A 21,918-nucleotide genomic window follows, 5' to 3' on the forward strand; every position below is an offset into this window, starting at 1 on the left:
TGTGTGCTGAATGTCAGTGTGTTATGTTGTTGAATGGAAATGGTGTAGTGTGATGTTGTTGTATGGCGACGTTTTGCTGCCTTTGACTTTCTGCAACACCCAAACTGGCCACATGCTCCAAATAGATATTAAATTAATCAAATGTGAAGGTAATCTGACTGTTTTATGTTTTGTTTTTAATGTATTTTAGTTATTGTTTAAGGTGGGGGGGGGGGTTAGCAGCCATATATTCCTCCGTTCCCCATTGCTTCTATTCATCTGTTTAGCGTCGTCAGGTTAGGCTAACCTATTGTTGCTAACTCTGGAGCTAACCCCCATGCTGCAGCATTTATTAACTGACTGACACACTTTAGTCTGTACTGTAAAAAAGATGAGAGAAGGAGAGAGAGACAGCAGCAGTGGTCGAGCGAGCTAGAGAGTGAATGAAGACAGAGAGGGAGCGCTGGTAGCGAGAGTGCCGGTGAATCAGATCAATAAAACGTTATTTTCTGATTGTTTCACAGTTGTTATGTTCCGGAGGACAAATAGACACGCCCACACCTCCACGCCACCCTGCGGCAGAACGCCGCAACACCTGATTGGGTCTGAATACGACCTTACTGTTCAACTTTTACTCTGCTCTGCTCACATTCACCGTCACTTTTCTGGCGATCGCTCTCTCGCTTAAACACTCGCTCACGTACTGCCCTTTTCTTTAAAAGGAGCTACGCAACCTGCAGTTTCCATGGCAACGGCACAGACGTTGACTCGCGTTTCGAAACAGCGCTGCTCAGAGGCTCCCAAACGCTATTGATTTCCGAATGAATGGATATTTGGCGTTATTTTTGGCATTTACTGTTATAGCAGAAACACTGTTCATAGTTTTCAAAACGATACATTTAAAATACATTGGGTTTATTCATTTAAAGTGCATTAATTTGATGCATTTTAAGTTAATTGGGGATATTGCATAAACCTGGTTATTATTTCTTTTACACACATTGGATTTATTAATAAGAATACATAACCTCTCATTCCTGCTTGTTTAATTCATGTTTTAATTATAAAAATGCTTCATGTTAAGTTTATTAGTTTGTATATGTCAAAACTATGCAATTCCAATGGATGGAAATTTTATATGCAATTGAAATACATAAGTCTTACATATTAGGCCTAAATATTTTTTTGAGTGTACCTGAGAGTCTCCAGTCTCCAGCGTGGATCCTTCAGTCCAGCAGACAGCAGCTTCTCTCCTGAGGCTCCCGGATGATTGTAGCTCAAGTTCAGCTCTCTCAGATGGGAGGGGTTGGAGCTCAGAGCTGAGGCCAGAGAAGCACAGCCTTCCTCTGTGATCAGACATCCTGACAGGCTGCAAACACACAAAACAACACACATGCCAGACAGTCTGAGAGTCCTGCTGTGTGCAGTCAGATACAAAAACAAACTGTCTCCACACTAACTAACTAACTAAGAGATGAACTGAATCAGGGAGCTCCAGAAAGTTGAGCATCCAGCCAGATGGGAAAAGTCAGCAGCTGAGGGATGATTCAGCAGCATGTTTTTAGATGTGAACCCCCTAGGGGGGTCTGGGGTCATGACCCCCCAGGAAGAAAATGTTTTCAGCTTTAAAATGTGGATTTACAGTCGATGTTAGCAGGAGGATAAAGAGAAAAACTCACCCTAGAATTAATGTAATCTGACTGTTACAGAAGTAATGTAAGAGGGACATCAGTTCACTGCACACAGCCAAGAGAGCAGAGCCGCGTCCAAAAGTGGATTAAAGTGCATTAATCCACTAAACAATAAAGTTCATCACACAAAACTCAGTGTTTCTCAGGTTGTGCTGAACAAAACTCAGGAGACTCAGCAGCACAAATATTCCTGTTCTCTGTTTAGAGTCTTCAGGTTAGGCTAACCCACTGATGCTAACAATTGATGCTAACCTACTGATGCTAACAATTGATGCTAACCCACTGATGCTGACCCATTAATGCTAACACACTGATGCTAACAATTGATGCTAACAAGTGATGCTAACCCACTGATGCTGACCCATTAATGCTAACACACTAATGCTAACATACTGATGTCAACCCACTGATGCTAAAAATTGATGCTAATCCACTGATGCTAACACACTGATGCTAAAATTGATGCTAACAACTGATGCTAACACACTGATGCTAACAATTGATGCTAACATACTGATGTTAACCCACTGATGCTGACCCATTAATGCTAACACACTGATGCTAACAAGTGATGTTAACCCACTGATGCTAAAAATTGATGCTAATCCACTGATGCTACCTATTGATGCTAACAACTGATGCTAAAATTGATGCTAATCCACTGATGCTAACACACTAATGCTAACAATTGATGCTAACATACTGATGTTAACCCACTGATGCTAAAAATTGATGCAAACAACTGATGCTAACCCACTGATGCTGACCCATTAATGCTAACACACTAATGCTAACATACTGATGTTAATCAACTGATGCCAAAAATTGATGCTAATCCACTGATGCTAACAACTGATGCTAACCCACTGATGCTAAAAATTGATGCAAACAACTGATGCTGACCTATTGATGCTAACACACTGATGCTAACCCACTTATGCTAACAATTGATACTAACAACTGATGCTAACCAACTGATGCTAATGTTTGTCTTATTGATTCATTGGCTTTATTTCCTCGCCCACTGTAGCGAGTGAATCTGTCTGTAGTGAAACCGGGGCTAACCTGTTCTGCCTCCGCAGGCTGCATTTCACTCAGCTGCCCGACAGACCTACTGCTTCTTCCCACTTTAAACTGAATAGCAAACCGGGGCTTGGTGCTCTGGTTGGATCCAAATGGAGAGCCGGGGCTAACGTTAGCTGGGAGGCTAGCTGAGGCTAACTGACTGTGCTTCCCTCCGGTCATGCTGCGGCTAACGCTCCGCTAGCCTCCCAGCTAGCCCCGGCTCTCCGTTTGGATCCAGTGAAGTGGAGCCTGCGGAGGAAACACCGGGACCGTCAGGATGTAATAGTCCATAGAGGAGCTGCGGTGTTCGGCTGCACAGATAGGAAACCCCTCGGCTGACAGGATGTACCACTCTGTTTGAAAAAAACCTTTTTCTTCTTCTTTGTGGTTTATAACAGCGGTTGGCAACCAGCGTATTAGGTGCATTACCGCCACCTTCTGCTTCAGACTGTGGACCAAAGATTAAATCCTACACATTAATCCTGTCTGTCTAATAAACTCAAAGAAAAGTGCTGCTGCACCCACTTGGCAGGTTCATTAAAGTTTTAATGCTGAGCTCCTGAACTCCAGTCTTCCTGAATTCTTCCTTCATAATTTGTCTTTATTGATCATTAATACAATCTATGATTGCAGGTGTAATAGTCTCCTCAGCCAGCTGGAATAAAATATGTGCACATATCTGCATCGGCAAAAATGAGTCAAAAAGTAATCGTGTTAAATAATCATGATCTCAATATTGACCAAAATAATCGTGAGTATGATTTTTGCCATAATCGAGTAGCTCTAGTTCTTATATTAACATAGTGTGCTTGAATCTCAATTTTTCATTTCTTCATATATTTATTATAAAAACATCTTTCAAACTAAACAAATCCTAATTTGATAATAAATATGAATATATTATATAATGAATATGAATATATTTCACTCTAATAGGTTCTTCGAGGTCACCTGTGTAAAAGTTGTTTCTGTGTTTGTTTTATTTTATTTCATCTTCTGTTGAGAATTTCAATGAGTTCCTTTAAAATAAGCTGTTGGAATATCCAAGGTCGTTACTCCTCAGTCTTTGGTCTGAAGAGTAAAACCTATCAATAATAATGACATCATAATCCTATCAGAAACATGGTGTAGAGGTGATGTACCCACACACTGCCCTCCCAGCTACAGAGAGATTATTGCCCCTTCCCACAAATGATCTACTGTTAGTCCAGCAGAGACTCAGGACGACTCATTATATGCTACAAGTCACATTTACACAATTCACTACTAATTCTCAACATCAGAAAATAAAAAGAGATCTTCTCCCTACACAGAAGGATATATATCTATGTGCTGTGAGTCCCCTTACTTCTCTGATGACATGTTTCCCTGCCTTGAGTCACAGATATGTCATTACCAGGGGCAGCAAATATAATAATCTGTGGTGATTTTAACGCCCGGACTGGTGCACAACCTGAAGTCACCAGTAGTCAAGGAGACAGTTTGATCATCCCAGTCTCCCCAGTCCTCCACAGACTGGTCCCAGCAGGTAGAACCACAGTGAACACACATCAGTCCATCATGTAGACCAGGTCTGCACATTATTTGATATGAAACCAGTCAGACTGAAGTCTGTTGTGGGGATACTGGGGTAACCTGTTTTACATTTACGTGACTTTCAACTGGCAGCTAAACGTCAATTTGTTGAGCGCTAGGCTAACATTAGCTTAGCTGGCTAGCTACCATCTGTAGCAAACCGTTATCTATCTGTCCATCATTTATGTTAACTGGTTTTCACTGATTGAACCTTCAACAACAATAATATGAATCTTATTGTTGTTATTCCATCGTGTGGATGTTTGATCTAAACTCAGAACTATGAGCTAAAGTTGAGCGATGCTGTGTTTACATATTCCACGCTGGTCTGTTTCACGCACACGCACGCTGGAAACAATCCCATTGGCTCGTGAGTGTGACAATCTGCAACAACATCATCTGGTTGATGCAACTCTCACTGTTTTATTGACACAATCAGAGTCCACAGAGAATGAATGGAGAGTTATCTCTCTCTCTCTCAGCTAAATAAATATTCATAATGTTTTATAACAATAATCAGAACACATTATAAAGCATTTTATTAAGATTTATAAGGTCAAGAATCATATCAATCATTTTATAAAGCATTATAATCACTTATCACTCACCAAGTTTTTTAATGAGTCACTTTTGTTGATCAAACGTTTACATTAAAGTAAAATATAAATAGAAATAGTTTCAGGTTTTATCTATAATTTGAGTGTTTAGTGAGTTTTTTGGGGAAACATTAGTGAAATGTAAATGTTCATCATTCAGTTGTTCATTGTCTGTTATGACTCGTTAAACTAATTAATTTATTTTAACGTTTTGTGTTCTTATAAAGATTTTAATGATATTTTTTCACTTTTCTTGAAGCAAACAATGAGCACTTATAGTGACTTATAAGCAGCTTGTAATGTATTATATCTGTCTATTCCTCAGGAATTACATTACTTCACTTAAAGCACCCAATGACCAGTTAGAGTCACTTAAATCACATTTTAATGCATTATAACAGTGATTATTGATGCATTATAAAATGATTGTAATGTATTACAACTATGAGAATTATAATACACTATGATCCTTGTAAAACATGTCAGTGAGTGACCAGCAGTTATGAAGTATTATGATTCTTGACCTTATAAGTCATTATAAAATGCTTTATAATGTGTTATGATTATTGTTATAAAGCATTATGAATATTTATGAGTGTTTATAACTATAATTATACAGTGCTAGAAGCAGATTATAACACATTATAAGTATGTTTATAATGCATTATAGACATGGGCTTCATAGAAAGTGTTACCATAAACATTTCTCAACTAAATTGTCTCTTTTCCTTTTTTTGTACATGTACATTTCAAATTAATGCACATATCAGGCCTTTTTTGCATGTTATAGTACATACACATTAGCTTTTAAGTCCATTTCAAATAAGCACAAACTGCCTTACGTGCTTTCCCAGCGCTACAACAGCAGCTTAGCATGTAGCACTTAGCCTAGCTTCCAGGCTGCAATTAAGCCTACAGTGGTTAGCGGCTAAAAAGCTGCATCAGCTGTATTCTCATCACATCACACAAACATTATATCCTGACTGGCTTTTTGCTTCACCATACCTTTCAAGGTAAACTAACACACCATTCAATGATTTTGGAACAAAACCTTAATGCTAACCAGCTAACCTCGGGTGACTAACTCACCAGGATAATCCATTAATTTGGAGGGAAACGCCCGCCGGAGTCCCGAAGATTCTTTTTCCACAGCCGCTCTGCAGCTTAGCAGTTTTCTCTCTCTGGCAACACGCCACCTCCACTCGGTTTCGACTTATTTAAATCTGATATTAAAACGCCTTATTTTACTCTTTCCAAACTAATTCATTTTAGCCAAACACCCGTCTGAGGAGCTGCGCTGCAGTAACTGAAGAGAGACTAGAATCTTCTCCGCTAGCAGCTACCGCTAGCAGCTACCGCTAGCAGCTACCGCTAGCAGCTACCGCTAGCAGCTACCGCTAGCCTGCCTGTGAGGCGTTTAGGGAACATCAGTAAATTGTAGCATCTACCGATAGCCTTAGTGTGAGGCGTTTAGCGAACATTGTTAAATTATAGCATTTACCACTAACCTGCGCGCAAGGCGTTTAGGGAACATCTGCAAGTTGTAGCGTCTACTGATAGTCTGCATCAAGAGACAGTCCACTGAAATCATATTTTTCTCTTTTAAATCATTTAGCAGTGACTTTTACAGTGGTTTACTTTCAGTATCAGGTTTAGTTTTAATTCCAATCAGTTTCCACTATATATTAACACTGTTTACTACAAAGAACAATATAGTCTTATGACTTGAAAGTTCACTAACATTGTTCAAATGGTCTGGAAAGGATGCAAAAACTGAATCACATATTCCTTCACACACACAATTTGTCCAGTTCTGTCAAAATCATCTGCCTTGAAATGACAGCTAAAGAGAACTGTAGTGCCATTTGGCTCAAAATCCTTCCATCTGACAGCTATGGCCAAGCAAAGGCTGGACGATGTAACCAAAATCTCATATCCCAATATACGTAATTTCATATTCTGATAATGATAGCTATCCCGATGTAACATATTTTAATTCAGTGAATAAATAGTTGGTCCGTTGTGTGTGTGTGTGCAGCGCAGCAGAGGAGAGACAAACAGCGGTGGAGAGTTGATGACAACTAAACTTGTTACATTACTGTAAGTGCAATAAAAGCTTTGTGAGTAAAAAGCCAAGAAGTGTAATTTATCAATGTAATCCGTACAAAAGATGAATGTGATTTGAATCACAACGAAATAGAGCATAATATGAAGAGATTACATCATCACATGATATAGATCGTCATATCACACAGCCCTAGCCCAAACTTTCTTTAGTCCGGGATTTCTGGGGAACCTTTGACAAAAACAAGGCCATCTCAAGATGACTGAATTATGCAGCCAGTGCATTGAGCTAGTAGCATAAATATGACTTACTAGATCTAGCTAATTTAAGCTAATGTTAGCTAATGTGTATAATCTCATGAGCACAAACACACTCAAATTCTGATAGTGAAACAAGTCATTTCATTGTGATACTCAAAACAATTTATCCACTGTTGCAACATTAGGTTATGGCCAGTATGTACTGCATGTGAGTAGTTTAGGGAACATCGGTAAATTGATGCCTTTTTAAAGACATCAGAGTGTTATTTAAGGTGTAAAAAAGTAATACAACACAAATGCTGTGTTTTTGTGTCAGAAACATTGAAAAAGTTACTTCTTCTTTAATTTATTTGTTGATGTATTGTCTCAAAATATAAAAAGTGACATTTAACTTGTTGAGTGGTGTGAAGACATTATTATCAGGCCTCAATAATCAGGCAAGGAATGAGACTTTTAAAATGGGCAATTAGTAACTTGATTCCTGATTATGAAGTTTATTTCTCTGTAATTAGTAATTTATGGTGCCTACAATTTAAAAAAAAGACATTTAGGAAATTTAGTACAAAATTGGACTGATCTGCTAAAATTATAAATAAATTGGTCAGAATGTAAATGGTTTAAAAATTTACTTCATTTTACTGACCTGCAGAAGTTAGACAGAAACTAGTTGGAAATTAAGCTGCAACAACTCACATACTTACCATGAAATTACCATGAAATTCAAGGTAAATGTTGGGATAATTTGTAGGCTGATTTCAAAGAAATTTTAAATAAGTTACTTGGTAATTATCACCTAATTACCATGAAGTTTTCAGAGCTGTAAAATGAAGTGTTACCAAAAACCTGTAAAATCATCTGTGGTATTAAAAAAAATCAACAACATAAATAAAAGAAAACAATATAATCTGCATGAAAAGTAATTCTCTACTGCTGAAATGTCATAAAAACTGGTTTGACAAATCATATCAGCAGAGACAATCCTGCACAGGTTTAATGTTTATCCTCTAATATCATTCAGATTTTAAATGTTCATTAGATGAACAGATTGATGAATGCTGACCTGAGAGTTTCCAGTGTACAGTGTGGACTCTCCAGTCCAGCAGACAGCAGCTTCACCCCTGCATCCTGCAGGTTGTTGTTACTGATGTCAAGCTCTCTCAGACTACAGGACTGGGAGCTGAGAACTGAGGACAGAGCTGCACAGCTTATCTCTGAGAGGTTACAGCCACTCAGCCTGGAGAGACAGTAATGAACAAAAAGATAAATGATCTTTGTTAAAATGCTGATTCTGGACTCTTGCTGATGCTGGATATAAATTCTTTTCTCAGCTCTGGTTAAAATCTTTGCTGTTCTATTCCAAACATCTTGGAGACCTGACAGTTAAATATGACAAAATCTGTGATAAACAGACATGTAATAATGTAAATCGCATGACATCAAAGCAAAGATCAGTTTCTCTATCTCAGCCAGAGTTCATATATGTGTGCTGTAAAGTATATGAAGCTGAATCAAAGAAAGATAAAGTAGAAAATTCAAACATTTTCTTTCCTGTGAAAAATAAAATCCTGGTGGAAAACTTCTGCAGATCAGAAATCCTGACATTAGAGAGGCTGAACCTTATAGTTTAGAAAAATATCTCAAAGACAAACTGTGACTTGATCTGACCTGAGATTTTCCAGTGTACAGTGTACACTCTCCAGTCCAGCAGACAGCTGCTTCAGTCCTGAATCCTGCAGGTTGTTGTTACTGATGTCAAGCTCTCTCAGACTACAGGACTGGGAGCTGAGAACTGAGGACAGAGCTGCACAGCTTATCTCTGAGAGGTTACAGCCACTCAGCCTGGAGAGACAGTAATGAACAAAAAGATAAATGATCTTTGTTAAAATGCTGATTCTGGACTCTTGCTGATGCTGGATATAAATTCTTTTCTCAGCTCTGGTTAAAATCTTTGCTGTTCTATTCTAAACATCTTGGAGACCTGACAGTTAAATATGACAAAATCTGTGATAAACAGACATGTAATAATGTAAATCACATGACATCAAAGCAAAGATCAGTTTCTCTATCTCAGCCAGAGTTCATATATGTGTGCTGTAAAGTATATGAAGCTGAATCAAAGAAAGATAAAGTAGAAAATTCAAACATTTTCTTTCCTGTGAAAAATAAAATTCTGGTGGAAAACCTGACATTAGAGAGGCTGAACCTTATAGTTTAGAAAAATATCTCAAAGACAAACTGTGACTTGATCTGACCTGAGATTTTCCAGTGTACAGTGTGGACTCTCCAGTCCAGCAGACAACTGTTTCATTCCTGAATCCTGCAGGTTGTTGTTACTGAGGTCAAGCTCTCTCAGACTAGAGGACTGGCAGCTGAGAACTGAGGACAGAGCTGCACAGCTTCTCTCTGAGAGGTTACAGTCAGTCAGCCTGGAGAGACAATAAAAAGAAAAAAAGTTAGAAATTCTTTATTTTTCTGTCCTGTTAGTGTTAACCCTAACCCACATTTATATCATGATAAATAAATCCAACTATCTGTGTACTTACAGAGCTTTGTTGGAGGCTTTGATCACTGGCAGCAGCCTCAGAAGAGCCTCCTCTGAAGCAGAGTATTTCTTCAGGCCAAACACGTCCAGATCTTTTTCTGATGACAGTAAGATGAAGACCAGAGCTGACCACTGAGCAGGAGACAGTTTATCTGTGGAGAGACTTCCTGACCTCAGGGACTGTTGGATCTCCTCCAATAGAGAATGATCCTTCAGTTCATTCAGACAGTGGAACAGACTGATGCTTTTCTCTGCAGACAGATTCTTACTGATCTTCTTCTTGATGTACTTGACTGTTTCCTGTTTGGTCTGTGAGCTACTTCCTGTCTGTGTCAGCAGACCTCTTAGGAGAGTCTGATTGGTCTGCAGTGACAGACCCAGGAGGAAGCGGAGGAACAAGTCCAGGTGTCCATTTGGACTCTGTAAGGCCACGTCCACAGCACTCTGGTAGAAACGTGTTGATTTATCTTTTCTTATTTTAGACCACCAGGGTGTTTTTTTTTCTTCTGCCAGCAGATTGACTCCAGAGTTCATGAATGTCAGATGGACATGAAGAGCAGCCAGAAACTCCTGAACGCTCAGATGGATGAAGCAGAACACTGTTTCTTCAAACATCCCACAGTCTTCCTCTTTAAAGACCTGTGTGAACACTCCTGAGCACACTGAGGCTTCTCTGATATCGATGCCACACTCTGTCAGGTCTGATTCATAGAAGATCAGGTTGCCTTTCTGCAGCTGCTCAAAAGCCAGTTTCCCCAGAGACTCAATCATCTTCCTGCTCTCTGGTTTCCAGTGTGGATCTTTTTCTGCTCCTCCATCATACTTGACATTCTTCAGTTTGGACTGAAGCACTACAAGGCGAAGGTACATCTCAGTCATGGTCTTGGGCAGCTCTCCTCCCTCTCTGTTTTTCAACACATGCTCCAGAACTGTAGCAGTGATCCAGCAGAAGACTGGGATGTGGCACATGATGTGGAGGCTTCTTGATGTCTTGATGTGGGAGATGATTGTTCTGGCCTGCTTCTCATCTCTGAATCTCTTCCTGAAGTACTCCTCTTTCTGTGGATCAGTGAACCCTCTGACCTCTGTCAACATGCCGACACACTCAGGAGGGATCTGATTGGCTGCTGCAGGTCGTGTGGTTATCCAGAGGCGAGCAGAGGGAAGCAGTTTCCCCCTGATGAGGTTTGTCAGCAGCACATCCACTGAGGTGGACTCTGTAACATCAGTCAGGATCTTATTGTTATGGAAGTCCAGAGGAAGTCGACACTCATCCAGACCGTCAAAGATGAACACAACCTGGAACTCTTCAAACCTGCAGATTCCTGCTTCTTTGGTTTCAGTAAAGAAGTGATGAACAAGTTCCACCAAGCTGTACTTTTTCTCTTTCAGCACATTCAGCTCTCTGAAAGTGAATGGAAATGTGAACTGTATGTACTGGTTGGCTTTGTCTTCAGCCCAGTCCAGAGTGAACTTCTGTGTTAAGACTGTTTTCCCAATGCCAGCCACTCCCTTTGTCATCACTGTTCTGATTGGTTCATCTCTTCCAGGTGAGGGTTTAAAGATTTCTTCTTGTCTGATTGTTGTTTCTGGCCTGTCTGGTTTCCTGGATGCTGTTTCAATCTGTCTGACCTCATGTTCATCATTGACTTCTGCAGTCCCTCCCTCTGTGATGTAGAGCTCTGTGTAGATCTGATTCAGAAGGGTTTGGTTCCCTGCTTTAGCAATCCCCTCAAACACACACTGGAACCTCTTCTTCAGGCTAGACTTCAGTTTGCACTGGCACACAATAAGAATCTCTGAAGAAACAACAATTGACAGAAATGAGAAGATGTGATAGAAAATATTAATCATAAAAGTATTTTCCTATATGTTTGGTATCTGTTCAGGTCATTGGAGTTTCATGTCCTCATCTGGCATTTCACAGTATTATAGAAAGAGCATTTAATAATATTCAACAAGCAGAGGGTCTGTTTAATCAGAACTGCTTGTTGAATTGTTGAACAGTGTTGAAACTCTGTCACCCCGCACGTTTCCAACATTGGAGCTTTTGTTGGATTGTTCTGAACCTAATGATCCAACATTCACTCCGACTTTACACAGTGATTGCTCAGGTTTGTGGAGGAGAGAAACTTCTCTCTCAGGCTTCCTTTTTAAAATTCATTGCACAGCTACTTCTGTCACTTTTCATGTGAGTATTCAGAGGTAACATATGCTGTTTCCACTACAGGAACTCAACGTGTATCCATTGTTACTGGTTCTGCTTGTGTTTCCACTGTTCTCCCCTCACTTTGAGGATGAGCTGCTGAACCTAAATGATATTTAATACAAGTTCAGGTTCTCTCAGAGGAAGGAATGCAACAGCTGGTTTAATGCAGGAATGAATAATTCAGGACATGAGTTTAGACAAACATTGCAGGGAAGTTAGTTTCAGTGTACAGTATACTCTGCCTACTGTCACAACTCCACATAGTTGACCAATCAGGGTGTAAAGTGGATGTGATTGTTGGTTTTGGAGCAATCCAATACAAATTGTTGGACTTTGCCCTCTAGAGGAGCTCTGACTATCCAACAAGTGCTTCAGCTGGAGCACACTGAAGCCTTAAGAACCATTCACACCTGGACTCATTGGACTCTAAGGACTGACAGGCAGATGGAATAATGACCCACATGTGGCTTAATAATGGTGAGTTCAGAAAGAACTCAAAGTGTATTTATCATGCGGCGCGTATCGCTGGGCTTTATGAATGTACTTCATGAACGTACAGAGAGGAGAGAGAAAAAGGAGAGAAACTGGAGGGAAATAATAGAAAGAACCAGAGTTCCTGCTGAGTTCTGAGTTCAGTCAGAGGCTGAACTAAACACAAACACAAAGAGGCACACTCCCAAAGACACGGTTGGTGTCTTGCTAGCTGGCTAACAGCTAATGTACAGTTGGTATTTTGGCTGTTGGGTCAAATAAACACAAATGATCCAACAGTAAAACTTGTGCTAGTAACACAAGGTGAAAATTAGCTTTGCATTGTGTCTAAACACAGCTTTAAGGTGTAAACAGCCCTGCAGAGGTTAAACACCTGTGACTTCCCACCAGTCAATCAGAACTAAAGAAGACTTTTGGATGAGAGGAGAAACACCTTGAAGAATCTAAAACAAGTCCACCGACTGTTGACTGAGCACTTCTAAATATCTTTGTAACATCACATTTATAATCTTTCCATGACTAACCCGAAGGATCTGAGATGGTGTTTGACAAACGTTCCAATAGATCCTTCTGACTGATCTTCCCCAAAACCATTCTGGTCACTTCAATAGTGTTAATACAGTAGTTCTCGAACATCTGATCCACTGTTTCAGTTCTGTTTGCTTTCTCCAGTCGACTCTTTGGGATTGCTTTGAAGCCTTCAAGGACCCCCCGCTGATACAGGTACCACTTGAATTTTTCAAAGTCTTCAGATCCCAAATCCTCCAAACACTCCAAGACAACCTCTGGAGGTGTTGCCATCTTTTGTCCTGCTAAGATCTGAAAGGTATGACAAAAATTTGTATTTGATTAACAATTAAACAGTTAATTTTCAGGATAACCAACACTGAAGTACTGATCAATATTATTATTATGTCCTGTCACAGTCCTGTCTGGTCTCATTGTGTTTTCTGGGTTTTGGTTGTCTGTTTGCTCTGTGTGTCCCTCCTGTGTTCCTGTACTCCTCCCCAGCCTGCTTTTCCCTCCACACCTGTCCTGCATCAGCCTTGTCAGCCCTGCCCTGTTCCAGTTGTTCTCCCAGCCAATCGGCTCCCTTCCTGTTCTCCTGCCTAGTCACCTGTTCCCTGTTCCCTCGTTAGTTCTGTCTGTATTTAAGTCCAGTTTTCAGTTCAGTCTTTGTTGAATAGTCTGTTCATTCTGCCTGTTCCTGAGCTACAGTTGTTGTTAAGTTTCAATAAATATCTGTGCTTCAGATCCTGTCTGCCTGCCGTCTCTTGCACTTGGGTCCACCTGCCTTCACTCCATCATGACAGAACAATTCAAACAATAATGGACCCAGCGGATCGATTGTTTTCTCAAGAACTATGTGAGATAACTTATAACCTTTTGTGTCTTTGAAATGACTGGAAATATGCCTCCAGTAGTGAGGACAGAGAGGCAGCCTTATCATTGGCACACCAGGCAGCGTCTTCAAAGTCTTGGTTGAAGAAATTGCTACCTGGGTGGGCAGAGGACTTTATTAACACTCATGAATCCCAGCCTGCACCTCAGTCAGCTAAGCACCAGCATGCTAGCTACCAGCATGCTAGCCTTCACCATGCATCTCAGCCTGCACTCCAGTAGGCCTTTTCCATATACATGTGCTGGCTTGGTTTGACTCGGTGCATCAGCCCAGTGCTGCTGGGATTTGCGTCTTCATTACAACAGGGCTACCTGCTTGAAGGTGTCTTGAAAGACCACTTTACTGATTTTCAACCATATCTCCATCTATCTGAATTAGGGATGTAGTGTGAAAAACAGTTGTTTTTAATGTTCTGTGTCTCTGAGATGCAGCTTCAAAATCTGTTGTTCTTCCAGGAACCAGTGACGTCATTGGTTCTTGAAGAACTACAGCATGTTTTCTGTAGGACAATAACAACTGCCACAAATGGTTTCATAACATCTGTGTGGGTTGAGAGGAGGAGCTGGACCATGATTATTTAATGTCTTATTGGTGTCTCGATGGTTAATCTTTTTTCTTGTCTCATTAAAAATATATTATGTGAATAAATCTTTTCCTACCATTCGTCTTTGATCTAAAATATTTAATTTTAAGTAATGAACACTTCTGTTTATAGTTGTGCTATAAATACTCTGCTTGATGTGAATTACTTGTAAGATATATGTACATACAGTATATATGTGTGTGTATAATTGCTGAATTTAATGCATCAGATGGTATTTTGTAAGTGTTGGAACTTAGAAGAGAATTAAATAAACATCCAGCAGGTGGTGGTAACGCAGCAAAGTGGAAATTAAGGAGCCTTAACTGCATTATTTGGAGTTGTTGAAGCTTGTTATGTTATTGTGAAGGACAGATGTTTTGTTATAATTGATGTAGACTTTGTAGACTCAGGAACAACCTGAAAGTCCTGTAAAATCAGCAGCGCGTAGTGTTTACAGCGTGAAGAGAGAGCTGCTAAAAGACCAGTGATGGCGTCTTTTATCTGACTCTGGTAAAGACAAATCTAAAGTAAATGATTAAAACGATATATGGTCAGAAAGGTAAGAAGTTCTACTTTTACACCATCAAACTAGTTGGAAACATCACATGATAACAGTAGTTATAACAGTAGTTAAAGCGAGGGTGTAGGTTTGGTTTAACTCTGGTAGGGACATTTGATGTTGGACGGTGTAAATAATTGTGTGTGTGTACTTGCTCTCTATCACTCTTTTCTCTTTCATAGAAACATGTTCACACACACATAAAGAGCCTGACTCTGCTAAATGTTTACTTTACGCAATATGCATTTACTGACTGACCTGAAACTGGACTGTATCATGATGTTTTCTCTGATCTTTACATTTTATTTTATTGATTGACAACTTCACTATAAATCTGAGACCAAAACTAACATTTAAAATGAACATATCATAGACTGTCACAATAAATGTGTAGAAACGTGTAGGTAATGTGCTGCTCTGTAACTCGCTGCTGTAGGTTTTCAAACCTCACCTGAGATTCTGTCCTTCTTTCATTCCTTCTTTTAATTAAACAACATGTCTGAGCAACAATCACAAATTAGCAAACAACACCTAACGCCTGAAATTAAATATAATATCAAATGATCTTAGTTTTGTCCAGTAAAGTCGTTTCGATTCTGTGACGTTTGGAACATTTAAACTATAAACACTAACTGCTTCAGATTCTCCACCTCACTGACTCCACTAATGCTGCTGCTGCTGCTGTTAGTCAACAATGTGTACAGCTTGAAGTTGAGGGTTGCCAGATCATCAGGTCCAGTATCCTCCATATCCTGCTCTTTCACTCTTTATCATAATATCACTCTTGTTGCAGAAAACACACAAACCTGTCAACTCTGCAGAGATCTTACTGTTAATATTACGTCCAGTTAAAACAGCTGGATTGTTAGAGATCAGTAAAAATATTGGTTGGGACAATCCAGCAACACCTTCCTCACCCAAATCTACACCCATGAGTTAAAGCAACATCTTAATAGAAAGTTGTGTGAAAGGTGTGGAGCTCAGGACAGTGAGGTTAATCTCCTGGTGGAAGCACCATCCAGTTGTTTATTGATAGATTGGAGCACACTGACCTGTATGTCAGTGGTGTTCAGGTCTTCGGTGTCGGTGGATGAGTCCGGTGGTCTAGTTGTCCGGGTTCTTGTTTTCCTCCTCCATTACACACTTGTTATTTATTTATTGATGTTGTCCTCCTGAACTTCCTCTGCCTGAGTAAAACCAATAAAAAGATGATAAAGAAGTGAACGTTTGTCTGTAACTGCTTCTCTAAATCCGTCTGTCTGAACTCTGTGACTCTTCGGCTCCGTTCACCTCAACGTCCTCTTTTCCCACAGTGCAGAGAAACCTCCTGACCTTTGACCTTTCTGTAAACTGTCTGCTGCCTTCATGGACTGAAGACTGTTGTAAGAGCCAAATGTCATCATAATGTTCTGTATTATTGCTGTAAATGAATATATCTATATTCAGATCATTGTTGACTAATTGTGAATTGTTTGCTGTTAGTTGCTGATGTTTCCAGTATACTGTGGGTGTTACTGGGTCATTACTGGTAAAGTCACCTCCTAGCGTTAGAATCTACACTGCAAAAACTCCCCTACTGGAAACGCTACTAAATATTCCGTGAACTAGTGAAATTTGATCATTTCAAGCAAGAAAATCTGCTAAAAATGACTTCAGAAGTTTTCTTGAAACGAGCATAAAAATGTAGCCGCTATCAAACATGATCTAACCTTAAAACTAGTTTTAAAATCAGATTTAAGCCTGTTTGTCTTCATATTAGAAATGAACTGTCAGAAATTCAAGTTAAAGATGCTTGAAACCAGATTATTTGTCTGTAAAGTCGCCTCAGTTTATGAGTTTATGAGTTGTGGCGTCTTAAACACTTTGAATCCACTTTTCAGACTTGTTTCTTGTCAGCTGGAGCTGAAAATAGACTGAATACCTTACTAAGACAAATGAAGAGCAGTTACCTTGAAACAAGTCTAATAACCTGCAGTGCAGATGCTGCCTGACAGGAGTATCAATCAATCAATCAATCAATCAATCTTTATTTATATAGCGCCATATCACAACAGAAGTCATCTCAAGGCACTTTTCACATAGAGCAGGTCAAGACCGTACTCTTTAATATACAGAGACCCAACAATTCCCCCATGAGCAAGCACTTGGCGTCAGTGGTAAGGAAAAACTCCCCTTTAACGGGTAGAAACCTCAAGCAGACCCCGGCTCTTGGTGGGCGGCCATCTGCTTTGACCGGTTGGGTTGAGAGAGAGAAAGAGAGAGGGGAAGGGGGAGGGGGGACAGAAGAAAAACAATGACAACAACAAACAACAACAAGCACAAGCAGCAACAGCCAGGGAAGGATGCCATCAGGACTGTAAAGGACCGCGAAGGTTCGGCCCGGGAGTCAGGTTTTTCTGTGAGATGAGAAAGCACAAAAAACTCCGGGGAAGAAGCAAAGTTAGTGACATGCATTGATGTTACATGAATGCATACAGATGGAGAGGAGGAGGAGGAGAGAGGAGCTCAGTGCATCATGGGAAGTCCCCCAGTAGTCTAGGCCTATAGCAGCATAACTAAGGGCTGATCCAAGGCGAGCCTGGTCGGCCCTAACTATAAGCTTTATCAAAAAGGAAAGTTTGAAGCCTACTCTTAAACATAGAGAGGGTGTCTGCACCCCGGACTGAATCCGGTAGATGGTTCCATAGAAGAGGAGCCTGATAGCTGAAGGCTCTGCCTCCCATTCTACTTTTAAAGACTGTAGGGACCACCAGTAAGCTGCATACTGGGAGCGCAGTGTTCTAGTGGGATAATACGGTACTATGAGCTCTTCAAGATATGATGGTGCCTGACCATTAAGGGCTTTGTAAGTTAGGAGAAGGATTTTAAATTCTATTCTAAATTTTACAGGAAGCCAATGTAGTGAAGCAAAAATGGGAGAAATGTGATCTCTTTTTCTAGTTTTAGTCAATACACGTGCAGCTGCGTTCTGGACCAGCTGGAGAGTCTTTAGAGACTTGTTAGGGCAGCCTGATAATAAGGAATTGCAATAATCCAGCCTAGAAGTAACAAATGTGTGAACTAGTTTTTCTGCATCTTTTAGGGACAGGATGTGCCTGATTTTTGTGATGTTACGTAAGTGAAAAAAGGCAGTCCTTGAAATTTGATTTATGTGGGAGTTAAAGGACATATCCTGATCAAAGATAACTCCCAGATTCCTTACGGTGGTGCTGGAGGCCAGGGTAATGCCATACAGAGTAGCTTTATCATTAGATAATGTGTTTCTAAGGTGTTTAGGGCCAAGCACAATAACTTCAGTTTTATCTGAATTTAGTAGTAGAAAATTGCAGGTCATCCAGGTCTTTATGTCGTTAAGGCATGTTTGGAGTTTGTTTAACTGATTGGGTTCATCTGGCTTCATTGATAAATATAATTGGGTATCATCTGCGTAACAATGAAAATTTATGGAGTGTTTCCTAATAATATTACCTAAAGGAAGCATATATAAGGTGAATAGAATTGGTCCAAGTACAGAACCTTGTGGAACTCCATGTCTAACTTTTGCCTTCATGGAGGATTCATCATTAACATGTACAAACTGAAATCGGTCTGATAAATAGGACTTAAACCAGGTTAATGCAGTTCCTTTAATGCCAATTAAATGTTCCAGTCTCTGCAAAAGGATTTGATGGTCAATTGTGTCAAATGCAGCACTAAGATCTAACAGGACAAGTATAGAGACAAATCCTTTGTCCGATGCAGTTAGGAGGTCATTTGTGACTTTCACCAGTGCTGTCTCTGTGCTATGATGCCTCTAAATCCTGACTGAAAATCCTCAAATAAACTATTGTTATGTAGAAAGTCACATAACTGATTAGAGACTGCTTTCTCAAGGATCTTGGATAGAAATGGAAGGTTAGATATAGGTCTATAATTGGCTAAAACACCTGAATCAAGAGTAGGCTTCTTAAGAAGAGGTTTAATTACAGCTACTTTAAAGGACTGTGGTACATAGCCTGTTACTAAAGACAGATTGATCATATCTAGTAAAGAAGTGCTCACTAAGGGTAAGGCTTCCTTAAGCAGCCTAGTTGGGATGGGGTCTAAGAGACAGGTTGATGGTTTAGCTGAACAAATCATTGAAGTTAGTTCAGACAAGTCTACTGGAGAAAAACAGTCCAAATATATGTCAGGATTTATGTCAGGATTTACTGCCGACTGAGTATTTGTCTTTGAGGAGAAACAATAAGGTTTAATCATCCTAAAATAAGATATTAGAACTTTCTTGAATTTCCTTTTTTGCAGTGCAGAAGTCAGATGTAAAAAGCTGATGAGTCAGCAGTTAGTGAAGGAAGCAGGTCGTCCTGCTGTTAGTTTGGCTCCATGCAGCTTTTTGACCCTTAATTTGGACCTTTTGGAATATTTGGATTCCAGTGAGGAAGAAAAACTGATATTAGAGGAGAAATTACTCTATTATTGTATTAATACTTTGATGATTGATCCAGTGTAGAAGTGTATTCAACTGATCAATTTGCACTCTTGACCTTATCTATGACCTTTTATATGCTTGAAGCACATTGTTCTGTTTTAAGTAAAGATCGTGCACTTTGTCTCGTGTAGATGAAATGAGTTTCTCATCTGTTATGAAAGAATAGACTTTCTAAAGATTTTCCAAAGAAATGACGGTTGGAAAGAGGAACTGAATGCAAGAACAGGAAGCTGCACAAGACAGACATGACACCATATATGGAGTTGTTATTGATTATCCACCAGGAAACAGTGCAGATAGAGAAGTGTGATTGCACATGAGCTGCTTGTGTTGGGTGGAGGCTGAAAGTCTAAAGTGTCTGTGTGATCTGTTTAATGTGCTCCTCTCTTGCTGCAGAGCTCAGGGGGCCCGTATGCATAAGCTTTAGTGATTTATTAAAGGCAGTTGTCTCTGGTATTTCCTTTCTCTCCCAACTAGACAGGCTGATATTTCAGCTGCAACAACAACAGTTGTTTGGATGATATATTTGTTTGTTGGACAGAAGGATTTTCCTTTGTAAGATGCATTCTTGCTGTGTAAAAGGAGGATCATTCATGTCTGCTTGGAGACACGAGTAAAGTCAAACTATTCTTCTGACTCTGTGGATGTGTGAGTAACCCTTCAGTGTGAGATGGATGCACAGACCAATGTTAACAAATAGAAACACCTCAAAACAACAAACTAAAGAGGCTCAAACTGAAATGACAACTGTATTTACTTTGATTCTCTCATTTGAAACTGAAGCTCTGTGAAATCCCCACATATAAACATGTATATCAATATAAGTTTAGTATAAATATAGTTTGACTGCTGTTTGAGCTCTGATTGGTCAGTTAGCAGCTACTTCCTCACACAGTTTGTTAGAAGACAGCAGCACTCCAGCAGAGTCAGCACACGAGCCTCAACAAACACTAACTGTCACATTGCACAAAACCTCATCTGGACAATCAGTCTTTTCTGTTAAAGGAGCAAAACTATGGAGCTGAAAATGCAACACAATGTTAATGTTTTCAACAGAGGTGTTAAATCATGGCTGAAAGAGAAAAAACACTGCTCTCACACCTAACACCCCTGTATAGACACACCTGGAGTTTGATTTTCTTTCTTTTTAACTTTGTAAAAAGCCTCCTGTGGACAGCTGTTGTAAATGAGCGTTTCTCTACAAACACTAAATACAGTGAACTGCTGCCTGTGCATAATTGTATGTTGCAGTTCCAATAAATAAATCAAATAAACTGAACTTAACACAGTCGACTGTAAGAAAAACACTCACACAGGAAGTAGAGACTCTGCTGCAGGTTGAGAGCGATGATCTGTCGACGATCACAGCTGATGAAAGGATCAATCATCACCCTGAAACTAAACACTCACATGTCCTCATACAGATGCTCCTGATTGGTTGGAGGTGATCATCAACTTCCTGTTACTGAAACACGTCTAATAAGCAGTAACAGGAGGTGGTCACTGAAACCTGACGAAATCATGTTTGTGCGTCTGAACAAATGTTCCTGTGTGAACATGTGTTTATTGTGAAACAGATGCTGCCATGTGTGTTTGGGTGTAATCATGCATAGAGTGGAGGTTGGTGAGAAACACATGAAGAAGTTTTGGCTCCACTGTTCGGGGCTCACTCCTCTACAGCAGCTCGTATGTCTGTATCAGTGTGAGTGAGCCGCTCTGAGCATTAAAGACAGTCTGACAACACTATATCCACAGTGTCTCTTCCCTCATTGAAGTCAAGTGCAAGAGCTAAACTGCCACGACACCCACAATCCTCTCCCTCAAGCACTGAATCAGCCAATAGCAGTTTTCCTCCTGCCATTAACAATGTGACTTATTAGACAGCTATTTAATACTTTAGTGAATCCAGTAACCTAACCTTACTAATTCACTCTCACAATAACGTTGCTGTGACTGTTGTTTATGCATCTTTTCTGATTTGTAATCATCATCATTTCATTTCACAGTAAAAAGCTGAGTGGCGACCCGCTGTCTCCAACCTTTACAGGAAGTGTTTTGCTGCTGCATCGCTGTGCACTTGCAGGCACAGTTAGAGCAGAAGAATGAGTCCCACAGTTCAACTTGTTCTGCTGAGCAGCTCTACTAGAAGAACATTGGTGAAAAATCAACCAACTGACTGAACTGGACTCATTTCTGTCATGTTGAATAAGAATTGAATGTATTTTTATTCTGTTGATTATTTCCTCACACATGATTGATCTTCAGGCCGTTACTTTGCAAACAGGGAGCTCACAGCGCAGTCTGACTCTTTATGTCCACTATCAAAGGCTGAGGCTTTATATCGCCTTGTGTTGACGTTCCAACATCATCCTGCTTCTGGCTCAGCTGTAACCAAGAGAGTAGAAGTCACAATAGAAAGAGACTTTACTGTC

The 21,918-nt window shown here is 40.0% G+C and overlaps 1 protein-coding gene and 2 long non-coding RNA genes across 7 annotated transcripts in view; 1 reads left to right on the forward strand and 2 right to left on the reverse strand.

Annotated features, from left to right (window-relative positions):
- Positions 1 to 21,918, reverse strand: part of LOC137184991 (NLR family CARD domain-containing protein 3-like) — a 281,932-nt gene that overhangs the window by 116,478 nt on the left and 143,536 nt on the right. The gene's annotated exons all lie outside the window — the stretch shown is intronic.
- LOC137194050 (uncharacterized) lies at positions 1,237 to 8,285 on the reverse strand. The gene is made up of 2 exons (XR_010930946.1): positions 5,996 to 8,285; positions 1,237 to 1,348 (listed from the first exon to the last, which is right to left on the reverse strand). It is a non-coding gene; the product is annotated as an uncharacterized lncRNA (long non-coding RNA).
- On the forward strand, positions 13,212 to 13,724 carry LOC137193550 (uncharacterized). The gene is made up of 2 exons (XR_010930893.1): positions 13,212 to 13,300; positions 13,486 to 13,724. It is a non-coding gene; the product is annotated as an uncharacterized lncRNA (long non-coding RNA).

This window comes from Thunnus thynnus, chromosome 1, assembly GCF_963924715.1.
Source record: "Thunnus thynnus chromosome 1, fThuThy2.1, whole genome shotgun sequence".
Lineage (NCBI taxonomy): Eukaryota > Metazoa > Chordata > Actinopteri > Scombriformes > Scombridae > Thunnus > Thunnus thynnus.